The sequence below is a fragment of the Mytilus edulis genome, chromosome 3 (assembly GCF_963676685.1).
Source record: "Mytilus edulis chromosome 3, xbMytEdul2.2, whole genome shotgun sequence".
Classification (NCBI taxonomy): domain Eukaryota; kingdom Metazoa; phylum Mollusca; class Bivalvia; order Mytilida; family Mytilidae; genus Mytilus; species Mytilus edulis.
In genome coordinates, this window is record NC_092346.1 from 38,570,620 (window position 1) to 38,588,689 (window position 18,070).

Below are 18,070 nucleotides of genomic sequence, written 5' to 3' on the forward strand. Positions count from 1 at the left end.
AAAAAATCAGCCGTTTTTATACTGAAATTGTACATACCCGACCAATTCCCGACTATCCCTACGACCCCTATACGATCGAGTCGATCTGGTCCGGTCCTACTAAAAAGCGCCCGGAAGCGCCAGAGAGCGCCCGGGAAAAGAAAAAGCGCCCGGGGAAAGGAAAAAGCGCCCGGGAGAATATAATAATAATATTTTATAACAATAAATTTTTCCTTAAAAAAAAAATAATCATTGCTTGTTTTGTCCTTAATATAAATGTGGATATGATGCCTGAAGTCTAATAGACCAGCGGTAGAATCAAAAAAAAAAATTATTTAATGCACCCACCAAACACACGGCTGAATTATATATCACTGAAAAGAAAAAATTGTAAACTTTCAGATTAATGATGATGTAATCATGAGAAATGGTCGGAATTTTACATAATTGAGGTCAAAGGTCAACAATTATATATTTTCAAATAACGGTTAATTTTGGGTTATATTCAGAAATGAAAAGTATATTTATGAAGCAGAGGACATTTTTTCATTCAGTATATATGTAGCCTGTATAAAATACCAGTTTTTATAAAAACAACGTTATTTGTTAACGTTAAATTGACGTTGTTTCTTATAGAAGACATTTTGTTCATATATGACTTCATTTTGTTTCCATACAACGATGGCCTTGAACTTTGGTACTATTTTTTTCTCATAAACATGACGCTGACACACGACTTGTTACTTTCATCATCATCATCATCATCATCATCATCATCATCATCATCATCATCATCATCATCATCATCATCATCATCATCATCATCATCATCATCATCATCATCATCATCATCATCATCATCATCATCATCATCATCATCATCATCATCATCATCATCATCATCATCATCATCATCATCATCATCATCATCATCATCATCATCATCATCATCATCATCATCATCATCATCATCATCATCATCATCATCATCATCATCATCATCATCATCATCATCATCATCATCATCATCATCATCATCATCATCATCATCATCATCATCATCATCATCATCATCATCATCATCATCATCATCATCATCATCAGGTTTATTAAATATATAAGCCTCATATCAACGTTTGTAACGTTATTTGACGTTCGAAATGTCAAAACCGTCTTATCACAAGAAACAGAAATAGATTTTGTTGTCAAACCACCCAATCCTATACCTTTTAGCTTATAATATAAGAAATGTATTAGGTTTTTTAGCCTTCTTATATAACTAACAAATTAAGACCGTGGGACCATACGGTCTAACAAATGTCTTATAGAAGCAATAATAAGTATCATAATCCGTACTTCACCAGCATAACTGTAAGACGTTACCGCATCCGTTTTAACTTTTATATGGTTTTATATGAGCAAGCTGTCGCCATTATCACGAAGACCAATAATGGCAGTATATTGACAGGGAGAAACAGATAAATAGTGAATATAGTTGTAAATTATACTATAAATTAGAATTCAGTCGAAAATAACACCTTGATGATCGAGATTGTTTAGTCTGCATAGTGGGTAAATAGTTTCGTGAAATCGGTAAAAAGAGCAACGTGCAAGAATTTTTTTATTCCGTTCTGTGTATTTTTTTGTGGACCAATAGTCTAATAAGAGAGAGCCCGCTGCCCTTCGGAAATTTGTAATGATTCTCGTTACTGACTTTACAAATGGTGTACTCTTAAACTTAAGATTGTAGAGAGACATGATTACATAGGCGGATCCAGGGGGGGGGGGGGGGGGGCTGGGGGGCCGGGGGGGGGGGGGGCCGGCCCCCCCCTTTCGTGGGAAAAATTGGTTGATTATATAGGGAATCATTGAAGCATGACTGGAGCGGGCCCCCCTTAGGTCAGTCAGCGGGCCCCCCCTTAGGAAAAGTTCTGGATCCGCCACTGGATTATGTTTTATTGTATGGCATTGGATCTGTCAGCTGTCATGCATGTTGTTGAAGGAAGTTTAGGATTATTAATTAACCAATTTTAAGCATTGTACAAATATACTTCCCCAATTCAAATGCATTGATCTTCAAAAAAAGGGGGAGTTCCAACCTCCTGAACCCTCCCTCTGGATCCACCACTGCCACTGGTATATATGTATATTCATGATATCTTTTAAAATTGTATTGTTAATAAGGGTAATTTACAAAATGTAGGCTACACAACTGAGTATATAATACCAGAACTCCATTACTAGAGGAGTCTGCAAGCTGTGTTATATATAGTCCGCAGGCAATTAGGTCACATTGTCCCAGCCTATTCACAGTGGAAATCATTGTACAATTTACATGATGTAGGTGGCCCTCCAAAATCTTGTTTTGCTACTTATGAATCATGGGTTTAAAATATTACCATAAAACAGTCAGTTACTAAATAGTCTCTCTCAGTTTTAAGCTCATCTTTCCTAAAAAAAACATGGGTGCCAAAGCTAAATACATGTATAGAACATAGGGGTAAAATGTAGTTTTGGGATTATATCTGAAAATTAAAGCATTTAGAGCAAATCTGACATGGCGTAAAAATGTTTATTAGCTGTACATCTATCACTAATCAGCCCTGAAATTTTCAGACAAACCTGTCAACTGATTGTTGGGTTGCTGCCACTATATTAGTAATTTTAGGGAACATTTGCAGTTTTTGGTTATTTTCTTGAATATTATTATAGATAACGATTAACTGTTCACAGCAAAAATGTTCAGCAAAGTAAGATCTACAAATAAGTCAATATGACCAAAATTGTGAATTTATCCCTTAAGGAGTTATTGGCCTTTAAATATAAAAAAGAAGATGTGGTATGATTGCCAATGAGACAACTATCCACAAAAGACCAAAATGACACAAACATTAACAACTATAGGTCACCGTACGGCCTTCAACAATGAGCAAAGCCCATACCGCATAGTCAGCTATAAAAGGCCCCGATAAGACAATATAAAACAATTCAAACGAGAAAACTAAAAGCCATTTTACACAGTTTGTTCATTATGTTTGTTAGCTTTCAAAAATCTTCTCTGAAACTACTGAACAAGTTGCAGGCAAACTTATTCTAAATGATCCTAAGTGTTTAATTTTGTGTTTTGTAAAAAAAAAAAATGGCCACCATGGCTAAAAATAAAATAGAACATTAGCGGATCCAGGGGGGGGGGGGGGGTTCCAGGGGTTGAAACCCCCTTTTCTTTTGGCTGATCAATGCATTTGAATGGGGACATATAGCTGGAACCCCCCTTTTATCCTGGGTTTGGAACCCCCCTTTTTAAAATGGCTGGATCCACCACTGTAGAACATAGGTAACAAGAATGTGTCCTTAGTACACGAATGCCCCACTCGCACTATCATTTTCTATGTTCAGTGGACCGTGAAATTGGGGTAAAATCTCTAATTTGGCATTAAAATTAGAAAGATCATATCATAGGGAACACGTGTACCAAGTTTGAAGTCGATTGGACTTCAACTTCATCAAAAACTACCTCGACCAAAAACTTTAACCTGAAGCGGGACAGACAGACGAACGAACGGACGGACGGACGGACGGACGGACGAACGAACGAACGGACGCACAGACCAGAAAACATAATGCCCCTCTACTATCGTAGGTGGGGCATAAAAATGCAGTTTTTGTCTTATGTTTCAAAAACTGAAGCGTTTGGAGCAAATATGTTATCAAAATTCAATTGTTCATTAGGTCAAGATTTATCAACCCTGAAATTTTCAGATGAATGGAACAACCAATTGTTGTGTTGCTGCCACTACATGTATATAGTAAATTTTGGATAAATTGCTGTTTTTGGTTATTTTCTTGAATATTATTATAGATAAAGACTGTAAACAGCAAAAATGTTTAGCAAAGTTAAAAGAACAAAATTGTCAATTGACCACTTAAGGAGTTATTGCCCTTTAAAGACAATTTTGCACAATTTGTTCATCATATAAAATTAAAGATGTGGTGTAATTTCCAATGTGACAACTCTTCACAAAAGATCAAATGACACAGAAATAAACAACTATAGGTCACCATAAAGCCTTCAACAATGAGCAAACCCCATACTACATAGTCAGCTTTAAAAGGCCCAGAAATGTCAAATGTAAAACAATTAAAAGGAGAAAACTAACGGCCTTATTAATTTACAAGTAAATGAACGAAAAACAAATATGTAACACAGCAACAGACAAGAACCACTGAATTGCAGGCTCCTGACTTGGGACAGGCACATACATACATGATGTGACAGGGTTAAACATGTTAGCGAGATCCCAACCCTCCCTAACATAGGACAGTGGTGTAATAGTACAACATTGAAACGAACAATAAAAATCAGTTGAAAAAGGCTTAACTCATCAGATGGATACAAATAGAAATATACCTAACAAAAACATAGTGAAAGTGGCTGGGCACTTATACATCCCAACAACAAAAAGACCATAAGTACAGATCTCCCTGTTGTGCCTTCACTTCTCCCTGAAGTCTCCCTGTTGGGTCTTCACTTCTCCCTGTTTGGCTGCCAGGGAGAAGTGACTTCTCCCTATAATTTTGAAGTGTGGTGACCCCTGGGGTAACAGATGTTTAGGTTATTGCCCCTGAATTGATCATTTAAGGAAAATTTGCAGTTTTCAATTATTATCTTGAATATTATTATAGATAAAGATATTAAACTGTAAACAGCAAAAATGTTAAGCAAAGTAAGATCTGCAAATAAGTCTTCTGAACTAAATGTTCAATTTACCCTTAAGGAGTAATTGCCTTTTAAATTCAATTCTCAATTTTATTATTTACAATTTGTTCTCTTAAATATTAAAAAATCTTCTCCTTTGAAATTGCTGAATTAAAATCCGCCAAACTTAGGCTGAATGAGCTTTAGAGTATCTAGTATAAATTTTGTATTCTATTTCCTAGCATATAAAAAACAGCCCTATGGCTAAAAGGAAACTAAGGGGTAAAATGCATTTTTAATTTGAAAAGCAAAAATAATAATTGATGAAGATTTAAGCAAAAAATTACAGTTGAGAGCCTCTTGTTCATTAATTACAATGTATGTATTATATATTCATTAGAATCTGTCATTTTATTAGTGTTTTATAAGCATCCGCTTTTAATTTGCACATTTCCAATTCAATGGACCATGTTTTATCTTTATAAACGTTCGATGTGACTGTGTCACTGTGGTCCAATTAATTCACTGTGTGCTATGCATAAATTATCAAGACCCAGAATTGCAAAAAAAATATTGCTACATGTCATTTTCAATAGCTTTTTTCCCTACTGAGGACTGTCTATAAAGCATGATGAATTTATGTCTTTCCTTTTTTTTTTTTAGATAAAATGCCTTTGTTTAGGAAAAGAGGCAGACCTTATGCCCATGTTACATATGAAAGAGGTAAAAGGAAATTAAAGAAAGGTGTTCAGGTCATAAAAAAAAATCAAACAGGAAACAAAACCTACATCTGGACTCTAGCTTGCTTCCAAATTTTCAGGAAATGACCTAAATTCAGATCCTCCTTGTTCAAGTTCAGTGCTTTGTATAGAATATTGCCATAAAATATTGGATGTGAAATACCTGAAAGTATAAGATGTCTACATGTTGATCTTTAATTACGAATGATGTTCTTGTACTATGATAACATTTTGTAAATGTTTTGACTTGTTTGTGATATCAAGAACTTTGTAATAATTTTCAATAATTCAGAGATTAATTTTTTTTTCATTAAAATCAAATATTTTGTTACAATACATACAGGAGCAAATCGAACAAGTTGAGATATATGTATAAACACAATAAGATGTTGACAGATTGTTTCTGAATGTTTCTTATTTATTTCTTGAATAAATTCCAGTAGTACATTGTGTACTAGTACTGCTTTTTTCAAAGATAATATTGTAATGGTTTGGGAAAAAAGTCCCTCTTAACTATTGAAAGTTAGATAACTATTCACATACATGAATGAATGTTTATTTTTTAGGTACAGATGCCCTTAAAGTTTTTGATGAAGTAAAGAGCAAGATACTATCCCATCCGGCAGTGATACCTTCATGACACTGTATGATTAATTTGACAAAGAATAACAATAGGACACCAACAGTTCACATATGAGAAGATGTTTTAGGGTAAACCACATACTGTGTAGGATTTAATAATGTCCCCTATGAAATGATGTCCAGAGGACATTATTTCATAGTAAATACATGGACAATATTTACTTATTTAGATGTGTCCTGGACACAATTTCCTATGAAAATATGTCCTTGGGTATGAAAAAGTGTCTATGAACATGAACATTATTTAATACTATAATTCTGTACAGGTGGACACTTTTTTTCAGGACATTATATCCATCAGGACATTTTTTTGATATGATCAAAATATTAAATGATGTCCATTGCCTTGTTATTACTGGACATATTTTAACTTTAATACAGTGTTACCGTGACAGAGAGTTGTCTCATTGACACTCATATCTTCCTTATCTTCCTATTTATACTTTTAATATATATATACATGTGTGATGGTTTAAATTGAAATAAAAAAGTGACAGATGCTGTTCAGTATTATTTTCCTTGAAGGACACAATTAAATAACAATTACTACAAAAAATTGTCCTGTAGGTGGACCATATTTCATAACTGTTGCTGTAAAATGCTGTATACGTAGGGGACAACATTCCATGGCAATGGACAGTGTTTAATACCAAAATTCTATATTTTCTATTGCCTTCTTCACATAATAAATATAGTATAGTTCTTCACATTTGATTTTATACTTTACACTCTTCTTCCTTTTTGTTCTTATCATTAGCTGGGTATTTCTTAAAACTTTAATTTCTCTCTATTTACTTCCATCCTTAATTTTTTGTTTACATATGTATATTAATCAATTTATAATCAATCCTTCAGATTTTTATTAATATTCAAGTGTAATAAAACTTTTTAATGGCCTTTGTATTACTTCCCTTGGAGGACACAATTTAATAGTGACTACTATGACAACTTGTCCTGTAGGTGAACACTTTTTCATAACTTTTGCAGTAAAATTCTGTCCAGTTGAGGGACAATATTTCATGGCAATGGACATTATTAAATACCAAAATTCTATGAAAAATTGTCCACATGGACACTATTATGTCTTACAACTGTACAGAAATTATTTAAATAATTTGAAAAAAATATTAAGCAAAATTTTTAAAATATCGTTGGGCTTTAAATGACACAGAATTAACCACTATATGTCACTGTAAGCCTTCAACAAAGAACAAAACCAACACCACATAGTCAGCTATAAAAAGCCTCAAAACAAAAAATGTAAAACAAACGAGAAAAATAATGGCTTAATTTATGTAAAAAATGATATGTAACACAGTCACAGCAACAAAAATCCACTACAGGTTCCTGACTTGTGACAGGCACATACGATTGTGAAGGGTTAAACAAGTTTGAAGGCACTAACCCTTTCCCTAACCTGGAAAAGTGGTGTAACAATACAACATAATAACAAAGTATGAAAATCAGTTGAATTTTTTTTTCAACTCAGCTCAAGGATACAAATAGAAATACATCTAACAAAAAAACAGAAAATTGACATGGATGGGTACTGGTACATCCCAACATAAAAATAGAAAAAAAACAGCCTAATTAATGTACAAAAAAATGAACGAAAAACAAATATTCACAGTTACTGACAGCTAGTTCAAAGCCAATAACAACTTATAAAAAGAATCATGCATCTAAGACTGATTTGTCAATCAATACACATGCACCATCTACTGGATTTAGTAAACAGGTGTCATAAAGTAATTCAGAGAAAAAACATGAACTTGTGCAATGCCAAGATACAGGTATTGACAGATTGTAAGATCCATAAATGTGCATATGTATATAACTATAATATTAAGTTCGATTTTAATTAAATAATAACAAATCAATATTATACCAATAAATACAAAATTTAAAGACCTAATTACAGTGTTGATTTGGTAACCGTTTCAAATAAGTTTATTTAAAGGATCAATAATTTTACCTGGATCGTTTCTAAATTTCTGTGCTCGGAAAACAACATATGATCAACATATACATTTGTACTCATATTTGTTCTTTTTTTCATATGAGGCAGACTTCATACATGTACAGGAGCTTCTAAAGAGGTTTGAAAAGATGGAGATGTGGTATGATTACCAATGTGACAACTAGTCACAATTGATTTGGGTAGAAGGGACAATAAGTAATGCCTTCAACCATGAGTATAAAAGACCAAATCAGGAAAAAATAATGGCTAGATTTAGGACCAAATAAATTGAAAACAATTTTAATGGAAACCAACCACTCAATTTCAGGCTCCTGGTTCCAGATTTGGGACAGGCACATATTAAATATTTTAATTTGAGATAACTTGTGAGCACTTAACCAAGAAATATTAACAATATGTAACAAAAAATCTCCCCTTTGGCTTTCATTCTTGCATAGATTTTCCCATTTGAAACTGACTGAATTAATTAAAAAAATACACATTTATTGCTTTTTATTTTTCTCTTTCTTTATCAACTTTAATTAATTTGCTATCATGTTATTGTTTCTTTGTTATTTTTAGGTGAATGGTTATAGTAATTTAGACAAGCAAAGCATGCATTAAAGACTGACAGTGTTGCTTGGATTTTCTTCAAATGGTAATATCTATAGTAACGTGTTTAATTCATACAAATGTTTTCATTGGCTATTTGTGTTGGCTGATAGATGTATCAATTCGTGCCATTTTTAGCTCATCTGACCCAAAGGGTCAAGTGAGTATTTCTCATCACTTGAAGTCCGTCGTAATTGTCTGTTAACTTTTACAAAAATCTTATCTGAAACTACTGAGCCAAATATAAGCAAGCTTGTCCACAACCATCATTAGGGTATCTAGTCCCAGGACCTGACATGCCAACCATCATAATTGCCATGCATGGTTGTAAATAGTACAGAAGGGCAAATTCAAGTTTTTTTTATTGTCTTAATAATGCTATAGATAGAGAAATTATGGAAATTGCAGAAGTATTTAGGAGATATTGAACTTAAATATAGATTTTAACCATTTGTTTTTATTTATTACACTATTAGTGTTACTTTATGATATGGTTCAAAAATCAACAAAAAAAACAATTCGTTTTGGCCCCAGAAGACTTTTTAAAATGTTTATATCATTGAAAATGCTCCAACTTATCATCCTTTGGTGAAAAAAATGCCATTTTTTGCATAAAAATTGAAATAACTTTTTAAACTCATCCACCGGTGACCTATATTTTTTTATTATTGTTTTCAAATGAACTGTACTTAAACTAAACTATTGAAAAATTTAAGCAATTTCTGTAATTTAGTTCTTTTTTTATTTTTATTTTACCTTTTTTTCTCCTATTAGTTCAACAGAAAAAAAGTACTTTAACAGAAATACGTTCTTCTTTCAAATGAAGATTGTGAGCTTAAATGAACGGTGACCCCATATTTTTGTTTAATTTTTCTTTTTAGAATAGGATAAAGTTTATTTATAGAAAAGAAAAGCGAAATCCTATATTTTAAAAAAAATGATTTAGACCCGCTAGCCCCCTTATTATAACAAAAGCTATAATAGAAGAGAAGCGAAAGGTACCAAAGAAAAATTTTAAAAGACCAACAGACAACCAATAGTGTATAAAACATGTTACACTAAAGACGGACCCTATTACAAACTGGAGGTGATCTAGAAGGGTAGGCAGATCCTGCTTCACATATGACACCTATATAGATGTAGAGAAAATTTAAATATAAAAACTGGTCTAGTTTCTGGTGTCAAAATTTATGAAACCTGAAACTATTAAATGTTTCTCTATGTTTAGGACAGAATTAGGTATGTGTTTATGTGAATCACTAATTTATGCAAGACAGGCCCTACACCTGACAACCTCACATTTTTTTAGTTTCTTTGTTGATTTCATAGGTATAGGGAAACCATGAATTTAAATATCAATCAAAGTAAAAAATATCTTGTGGTCTGGTGTGTTTTTGTTGCATCGCATATAATATCTGTTATCCCTTTTAAAAGAAAGTTTTCTTACGTTGACAATATTCTTGTTCACAAAATAAAACAAAATATTTTTTCGTATTATACTAAATTAACTACAGCAATCAAAAAATATTTGTGAAATTTTACAGATTTTTTAGATTACTACTGGTACGAGACAACACTATTTTTAACATTTAACCTTTGTTTTTAATTTTGTTAAAGCATAAAATTTTAATTATCACATATATTTTGAAATTGTAATTTAATCTAGAATGCAATGATATCTCATACATATTAAAGTTTTTATTTTAATATATGAAAGTATAAAATTAATGCATAATACAACCACCCACATAAAAACAAAATTAATTACCTTCCCTGGGGGAACATAGTATTTTCTGGAACTGCCCTTAATGTTTTCTTGGGGGATAAAGTATTTTCTGGAGCAGCCCCAGGGGTTAAAAATTTTTGTTACAGCTAACTAGCCCAGGACTTATTGGCAGCAGGACTTTACTAGCCCTGTTGGAAGAACTGCTAGTCCATCAAAACTGACCTGCTAGCCCTAGTATGACTTAAAAATCAAGAGTTTGCTGCATAATACAAAGTGGGTGTCCTTTGTTTTGAAGGAGACATTATACACTGTATTTGATATTTTTGTTGATCTGTTATGTATTCTTTTGGTGCTTAACCTAACTTAGTTGTTCCCACATTCAAAGCAGACTTTTTATTGGCGTTCTTGGGGCAACTAACGGCAATATTCACAGAGCATTGTCTGGTTTTTTTTTTTCATCAGCAACACCCAACCTTGCCAGGGGAATCATTGTGTCCCAGTTCTGCCAACTTTTCAGGAAGTGAATGCTTGATTTTTTTGCTAAATTGTAAAGAGAAAAAACAATAGATCAAAGGAAAATGCCGCCAAATAAGCATGAACATGTGTGAGTCTCACGCTAAAGACTTGACAGCCCTGCTGTCATGGACACTATTATTTTTTTTCGCGGCTTTTCCTTTCGTATTTAGCATTTTTGGGGGATGAATTTCAGCCTCGTTACTCCCTTCATCTACCGTTTTTCGTTGAAACTGACGAAGTTCCTGGGGTTCCCGTACTAAAATATTAAGAAATATTTTGTTGCATGGTTTCGTGCTCAATAGCTGTGCAACAAGATAGGTCAATAACAATTAATACATCATACCTTCAAATACCGTTAATTGGAAATCTCGGCACGATAAGCAATGTACAATAACCCAAGCCATGGTATGAGAAATCGATATTTAAAGTACGAGAATTGCAATCAACACATGATACCAGGCCACCCAGACATGCCAGAGTTATTTGTTCTATTTTTAAAATATGTACAACAGGACCTGTACAAACCAGTTCAAATTCTTGGAATCCCGGATGACTTAATTGAATCGAAATGGCTAACATAGAATAGTGATAAAGGGATTTTTCACTTTCCATTTTGGAAACGTCAAGAATTTTTTGTTACTAGTCCGTCGGGCATATCGGATTACACATTTTAATTGCCCGAGGCGTGAATGATCTAGTCCCGGGCGTCGGGCTAGTGGATTTTTTAACCCCTGAGCCCATAATGTTTTAATATAAAAAAATATCTATTTCAAGTTGATAAACACAAAAAAATCCTGTGATATAGTCTATATTACTCCAATCCAGGTTTTACCCTTGTTCTATGTGTATGTTACATACAAACGTATAAAAAAGAAAAGATGTGGTGTTAAGTTTGCCAATGAGACAATTTTCCACCAGAGACCTAATGATGTAGATGTTAATGATAAACCACACATTGAAATGCCTACCTGCTCATTCTGGATATGACATGAAATTTCATTATTGAAATGAAAACAAATGTAGAGTTTAGTATGACGTCCATCATCACTGAACTAGTACATATTTTTGTTTAGGGACCAGCTATTAAAAGCACGCTTCAGGGCGCGGGATTTTCTTGTTGTATTGAAGACCCATTGGTGGCCTTTGGCTGCTTTCTGCTCTTTGGTCGGGTTGTTGTCTCTTTAAAAAAAATCCCCATTTTCATTCTGATTTTTACATTTTACTATCTGTAGCTAACATTGTTTTTATATACTCTTCATAGATAAGTTTTTGCAAATTTAACTATCTATTGCAGGTGGATTCCAGAGTCAGAGGGGAGATGTAATCTTTATTAAGGTCAAGTTACAGTAAATGGGCTATGTCACAGATTTCAGTCAAATTTTGCATATATACAACTGTGGCTATATGAACTTGTGAAAAGCTAACAAGTAATGCATTTATCTCATTTATCATTTGAAATATTACTGATTGAAATCTTTCAAAATGAGTGAACATTTGTATAGAAAGCCCTTAAAATTGGCAAAAACCTTCCAAAATCTGGCTTAAAATTCATCAAATCTCTGATTCTTCTCCATAGATTTTTTTTTTAAACTATATGTCGTTGATACATAAATTTCTGTTTTGATGTTGCAAAATAAATACAAGGTCACCGACTTCGTTTGTACAATCAAAATCTGCAACATATAAAAAAGAAGATGTGGTTATAATGATTGCCAATGAAACAACTCTCCACAAGAGACCAAAATGACACAGAAATTAACAACTACAGGTCAGTGTATGGCCTTCAACAATGAGAAAAGCACATACCACATAATCAGCTATTAAAGGCCCAAAAATGACAATGTAAAACAATTCAAACGAGAAAACTAACGGCCTAATTTATGTACAAAAAATGAACAAAAAACAAATATGTAACACACAAACAAATGAAAACCACTGAATTACAGGTTCCTGACTTGGGACAGGCACATACATAGAGAATGTGGAGGGGTTAAACATGTTAGCGGGATCCAATCCCTCCCCTAATCTGGGACAGTGGTGTTATAGCCCATTTACTGTTCCTTGACCTTAAAATAGATTGATAATTCAAATTGAAAAACTCAATTTTAGCACTAACAGGTTGTTTTGCATTTTATTTATTAAAAATGTTATAATAGCCATGAAACAATGATTTTATTTTCAGGTCATTTAAGAAGAAAATTGATAGAGGAAAGATACAGATATGCAAGAATTTAATATTTGAAATGCACTTAATATTTCTTTTGTATATGACCACCAAATTTTGGCTGTCATTATTATCTCTGCCATATAAACAAATATATCTTGTAAAATTTATTCATTAGAGGAAGTTTAAATAACAAATATCTAACCACATTAGGGGGTGCATATACACATAACTAAAAAAAAAGGCTTATTTAGTCCAGTCAATCTAGCATAAATTTGACCCTAACCTGAAAGTAATTGCAACAGAAGATTTTTAAGGTTTAATCTTTAGCATTATACCCCAAATATACAAAGAAAAAAGTCCCATAAAATCTTACTGGAGGAAGACTAAAAAAATCACCATATAAAATTCCTATGGAGATTTGCATTGAAAAGGGATATAACTCTTGCAAAAATGGCAGAAATATCAATAAAAATTGACACAAAATAATAATAATAACTTTGCCGCTTATATTCATCAGAATGTATTGAATCTTGTTTTTTTTAGCAGTCTTTAGAGTATAACAAACAATTCTAAAGGTGTTTTCATATCTTTATCAAGCTATAATCTAGATTTCGTAATTCATTAGTTGACCATTTATTAAATTTTTCAACATGTCAAGGAAAAGAATCTCAAATTTAATGAAAATAGTAAGCATGTATTCTTCTTTTAGTGGTTTAAAGTTTCTTTAGACAAGTAAAATGCTGAAAAAATATAATATACAGATATAAATAATATCAAATTTTTACATTATTTTTTTCAAAATGGTCACAAAGCTTCTAATTTGCAATTTCTTCAATGAAAAATGCACACAAAAAATAAAACTACCCACAACACTTTGGTTTTGTACATTTCATGAGCAGAAGATTATATGATTTAGTCAAAAAACCAACTTATAACCCATCAAAGTTTCATACTTTACAAAAATTTCAAGAAAATCAACCAAAAACTGACAAAAAAAAAGACATTTTTGCGGAGTTATCTCCCCCTTCCAAATTTTAATGCTGATTTTGAGTTTTCCTCAAGTTAGATTTTACGGGACTTTTTTCTGTGTATATTAAGGGCATAATGCTATAGATTGGAACTAAAACATTTTCTGTTGCAATTAGTTTGGGGCTAAATCTTAGTTTGACTGGACTTGTTTTAAAACAAGTTTGAAAATAATGCAAACAATTTTTCGAAACCTTTTTTAAACATGGTATTACATTTGTATATGTGACAAATGCAGTTAACAGCAATTTTGTTGCCAATTTACCAACTGTGTAGATGCTTTTACCACTGTTCCTGCATTGGTACCTAAGTCATCAGAAAATAAAACAACACCACAGAACAAATCAATTACACTACAAATCGTAATTGTAGGTAAAACATCAAGAAGCTGTTGCATCTGTAATACAACGAAGAGCCCACTTGTTAAAATGCCAGACAAGGCCATATTACATGAGTTTGTAACACAAGGTGTTCAATGGCCAACTAATGTATTTAAGTAAGATGTTGTCCAGATATCTTATCTTATAGCCGATAAAACCTTAAAGAGCAGGACAATTACAGATATTCAGAATGAGAAAAACAGCATCCCATTTGAATTTGTTCTATATTATTTGGCTTCTTGACAAGTAATGTGGTATGGTACCATATGCGCATAAAGGGTGTTAACAATTAAACAAAATCAATATAAAAAAAATCAATAGTCTTGGCCTTGTTTTTTGTAGGAATACCTGTTCAAGGTATGAAAATAGATGATGTGACCTATTTTCAAGTACTATGATTAGCATCTATCTGGTTATTTAAAACATGATTTACCTATCTTATCCAATGAAAAGAACTCTAGGGAAAATGGCCCTAGCTCTTTAGCCAAATTATGAAAAAAATAATGTTTTCACAAAATCCACCTACATTAATGATGTCACAAATACATCAAATGTTGAAAAAAAATTGAAATATATTAGTAAAACATTTTAATTGTATGTCTTCATAACAATATCACACGTATAAAATGATTTCTTTTTTTTTAAGGTTGTATGTTCTTTGTGAGGGTTATCCCATTAAAATGTATCAGGGAGGGAAGTTTAATTATTGAACTTGGGTCATGGGTCGTTATTCAGTATGCGTCTATTAGCATTATGAAGAATTATCTAAAAATTGTTCTTGGTTGTAGGGATATTTTGAAAGTCCCTACCTACCCTCCCACATACAATTAAATGGAATAGCCCTCACAAACTTTTTTTGCTTATTAGCATAGATGCAATAAGAACATTAACTGAATGATTTATTAATTGTAATGTTTGTGGCTCATGTTGACTGAAATGACATTGAATGAAATAAAGTTTGTACCAAAAAATGTTATAACTACTTTGAACCCAGAATTATATGCAAGTTATTAGGCTCTTAGTTAGGCAGTCAAAAGGGGACTATAGGTTTGCACACCGTTTGTCTGTCTATCATATTAAGTTGGTGTATCAAATGATTACAAGTCAGTCTGAAAGCTACATGAACTTGACCACATTTTTCTTGGACGCTGTAAGCAGTAAGACAACAGTATTTGATGTATGGATGTATGGAATGATTATTCGATTGCAGGCTGTACATTATGGTTTAACTGTCATTGACCTCTTTTTTATGGTTTTATTGGTCAATGATTAATTTTCATACTTGCCGGTAATTCAGTTTCTCAGATGTTTTATCAACTATCAGATCTGATGTGTGGAACTATTGTTTGTGTTATATGACCTTGATCCAACAGTGGTCATGGATTTAAGCAACTAATGGTAATCTGACCTTCAACAATAAACAATCGTTACAATAAGAAAACTCTAACAGAGATCATGGATTTAAGAAATTATGGGTAATCTGACCTTCAACAATGAACAATTGTTACATAAGACAACTCTCCAACAGTGATCATGGATTTAAGCTATTATGGGTAATTTGATCTTCAACAATAAACAATCGTTACAATAAGAAAACTCCAACAGAGGTCATGGATTTAAGAAATTATGGGTAATCTGACCTTCAACAATGAACAATCGTTACAATAAGACAACTCTCCATTGGTGTATGACCTTTTTATAGGGTATATACCCATTGAATAACTGTCACATTTGTATATGCACGTTATTTAGGGTATATCTACTAGTGTTGCATTGGCATATGCACGTTAAAAGGATTTGCACCCATCAAATAACTACGTCTGGCTCGTTGGTGTAAGAACTATGTATAGGTATATACCCATTGAATAATCATTAGTATATGAACTTTTTATAAGTTTAAGACTCGTCGAATAACTTTGTCTCAATTGTGTATCAACTTTGTATAAAAGTTATTAAAAATACCAGGATTATAATGGCTCGTTGGTGTATGAACGTTGTATAGGTATATACCCATTGAGTAACTCTGTCTCATTGGTATATGAACGTTAAGTAGGGTTAATACCCATCGAATAACTTTGTCTCAACGGGTAATCAAAGTTGTATTGTGTTTATACCCATCGAATAACTGTCTCATTGGTGTATCATCGTAAAATGGCATATACCTTTGTCTAATTGGTGTATGATCGTTACATAGGGTATATACCCATCGAATACCTGGCTGTGTCTCATTAGTGTATGCACGTTGCATAGGGTCTATACCCATCGAATAACTTGGTGTATGCACGTTGTATAGGGTTTATACCCATCGAATAACTTTGTATCATTGGTATATGAACGTTGTATAAATTTTAGACTCATCAAATAATTTTGTCTCAATTGGGTATCAACGTCGAATAGGGTCTAAACCCATCGAATAACTTTGTCTCATAGGTGTATGATCATTAAATGTTTGTTTAATTTGTGTATGCACGTTGTATAAGGTATATATCCATCAAATAATTCTGTTTCATTGGTGTGTGACTATTGTGTAGGCTATAGGCTATATACCCATCGAATAACGTTGTCTCATTGGTGTACGAATGATGTACAATTTTTAGACCCATCGAATAACTCTGTCTCAATTGTGAATCGACGTTGCATACGGTCCATACCCATCGAATAACTCTGTCTCATAAGTGTATGAACGTTATATAGGGTCCATACCGATCGAAAAACTCTGTCTTGTTAGTGCATGCACGTTATATAGGGTTCATACCCATCGAACAACTCTGTTTCATTAGTGTATGAACGTTATATAGGGTTCACACCCATCGAACAACTCTGTCTCATTAGTGTATGCACGTTATATAGGGTCCACACCCATCGAAAAACTCTGTCTTATTAGTGTATGAACGTAATATAGGGTCCAAACCCATCGAAAAACTTTGTCTCAATGGTGTATGAACGTTATATAGGGTTCATACCCATCGAAAAACTCTATCTCATTAGTATACGAACGTTATATAGGGTTCATACCCACCGAATAACTCTGTCTCGTTAGTGTACGAACGTTATATAGGGTTCATACCCATCGAAAAACTCTGTCTTATTAGTGCATGCGCGTTATATAGGGTTCATACCCATCGAACAACTCTGTTTCATTAGTGTATGAAAGTTATATAGGGTCCACAACCATCGAACAACTCTGTCTCATGAGTGTATGCACGTTATATAGGGTCCACACCCATCGAAAAACTCTGTCTTATTAGTGTATGAACGTAATATAGGGTTGATACCTATCGAATATCTCTGTCTCATTAGTGTATGAACGTTATATAGGGTCCATACCCATCGAAAAACTCTATCTCATTAGTGTATGAACGTTATATAGGGTCCACACCCATCGAACAACTCTGTCTCATAAGTGTATGGACGTTATATAGGGTCTATACCCATCGAAAAACTCTGTCTTGTTAGTGCATGCACGTTATATAGGGTTCATACCCATCGAACAACTCTGTTTCATTAGTGTATGAACGTTATATAGGGTTCACACCCATCGAACAACTCTGTCTCATTAGTGTATGCACGTTATATAGGGTCCATACCCATCGAAAAACTCTATCTCATTAGTGTATGAACGTTAT

The 18,070-nt window shown here is 33.0% G+C and overlaps 1 long non-coding RNA gene across 3 annotated transcripts; it reads left to right on the forward strand.

Annotated features, from left to right (window-relative positions):
• The first annotated feature begins 1,205 nt into the window (after positions 1–1,205).
• Positions 1,206–13,201, forward strand: LOC139516411 (uncharacterized). 3 transcript variants are annotated; one of them, XR_011662957.1, is made up of 6 exons: positions 1,206–1,551; positions 5,339–5,398; positions 5,982–6,126; positions 8,600–8,675; positions 12,166–12,298; positions 13,054–13,201. It is a non-coding gene; the product is annotated as an uncharacterized lncRNA (long non-coding RNA). The 3 variants fall into 3 exon arrangements; XR_011662956.1 differs by lacking the exon at positions 12,166–12,298 and having other exon boundaries at positions 1,217–1,551; XR_011662958.1 differs by lacking the exons at positions 5,339–5,398; positions 12,166–12,298 and having other exon boundaries at positions 1,215–1,551.
• The last annotated feature ends 4,869 nt before the right edge of the window (positions 13,202–18,070 follow it).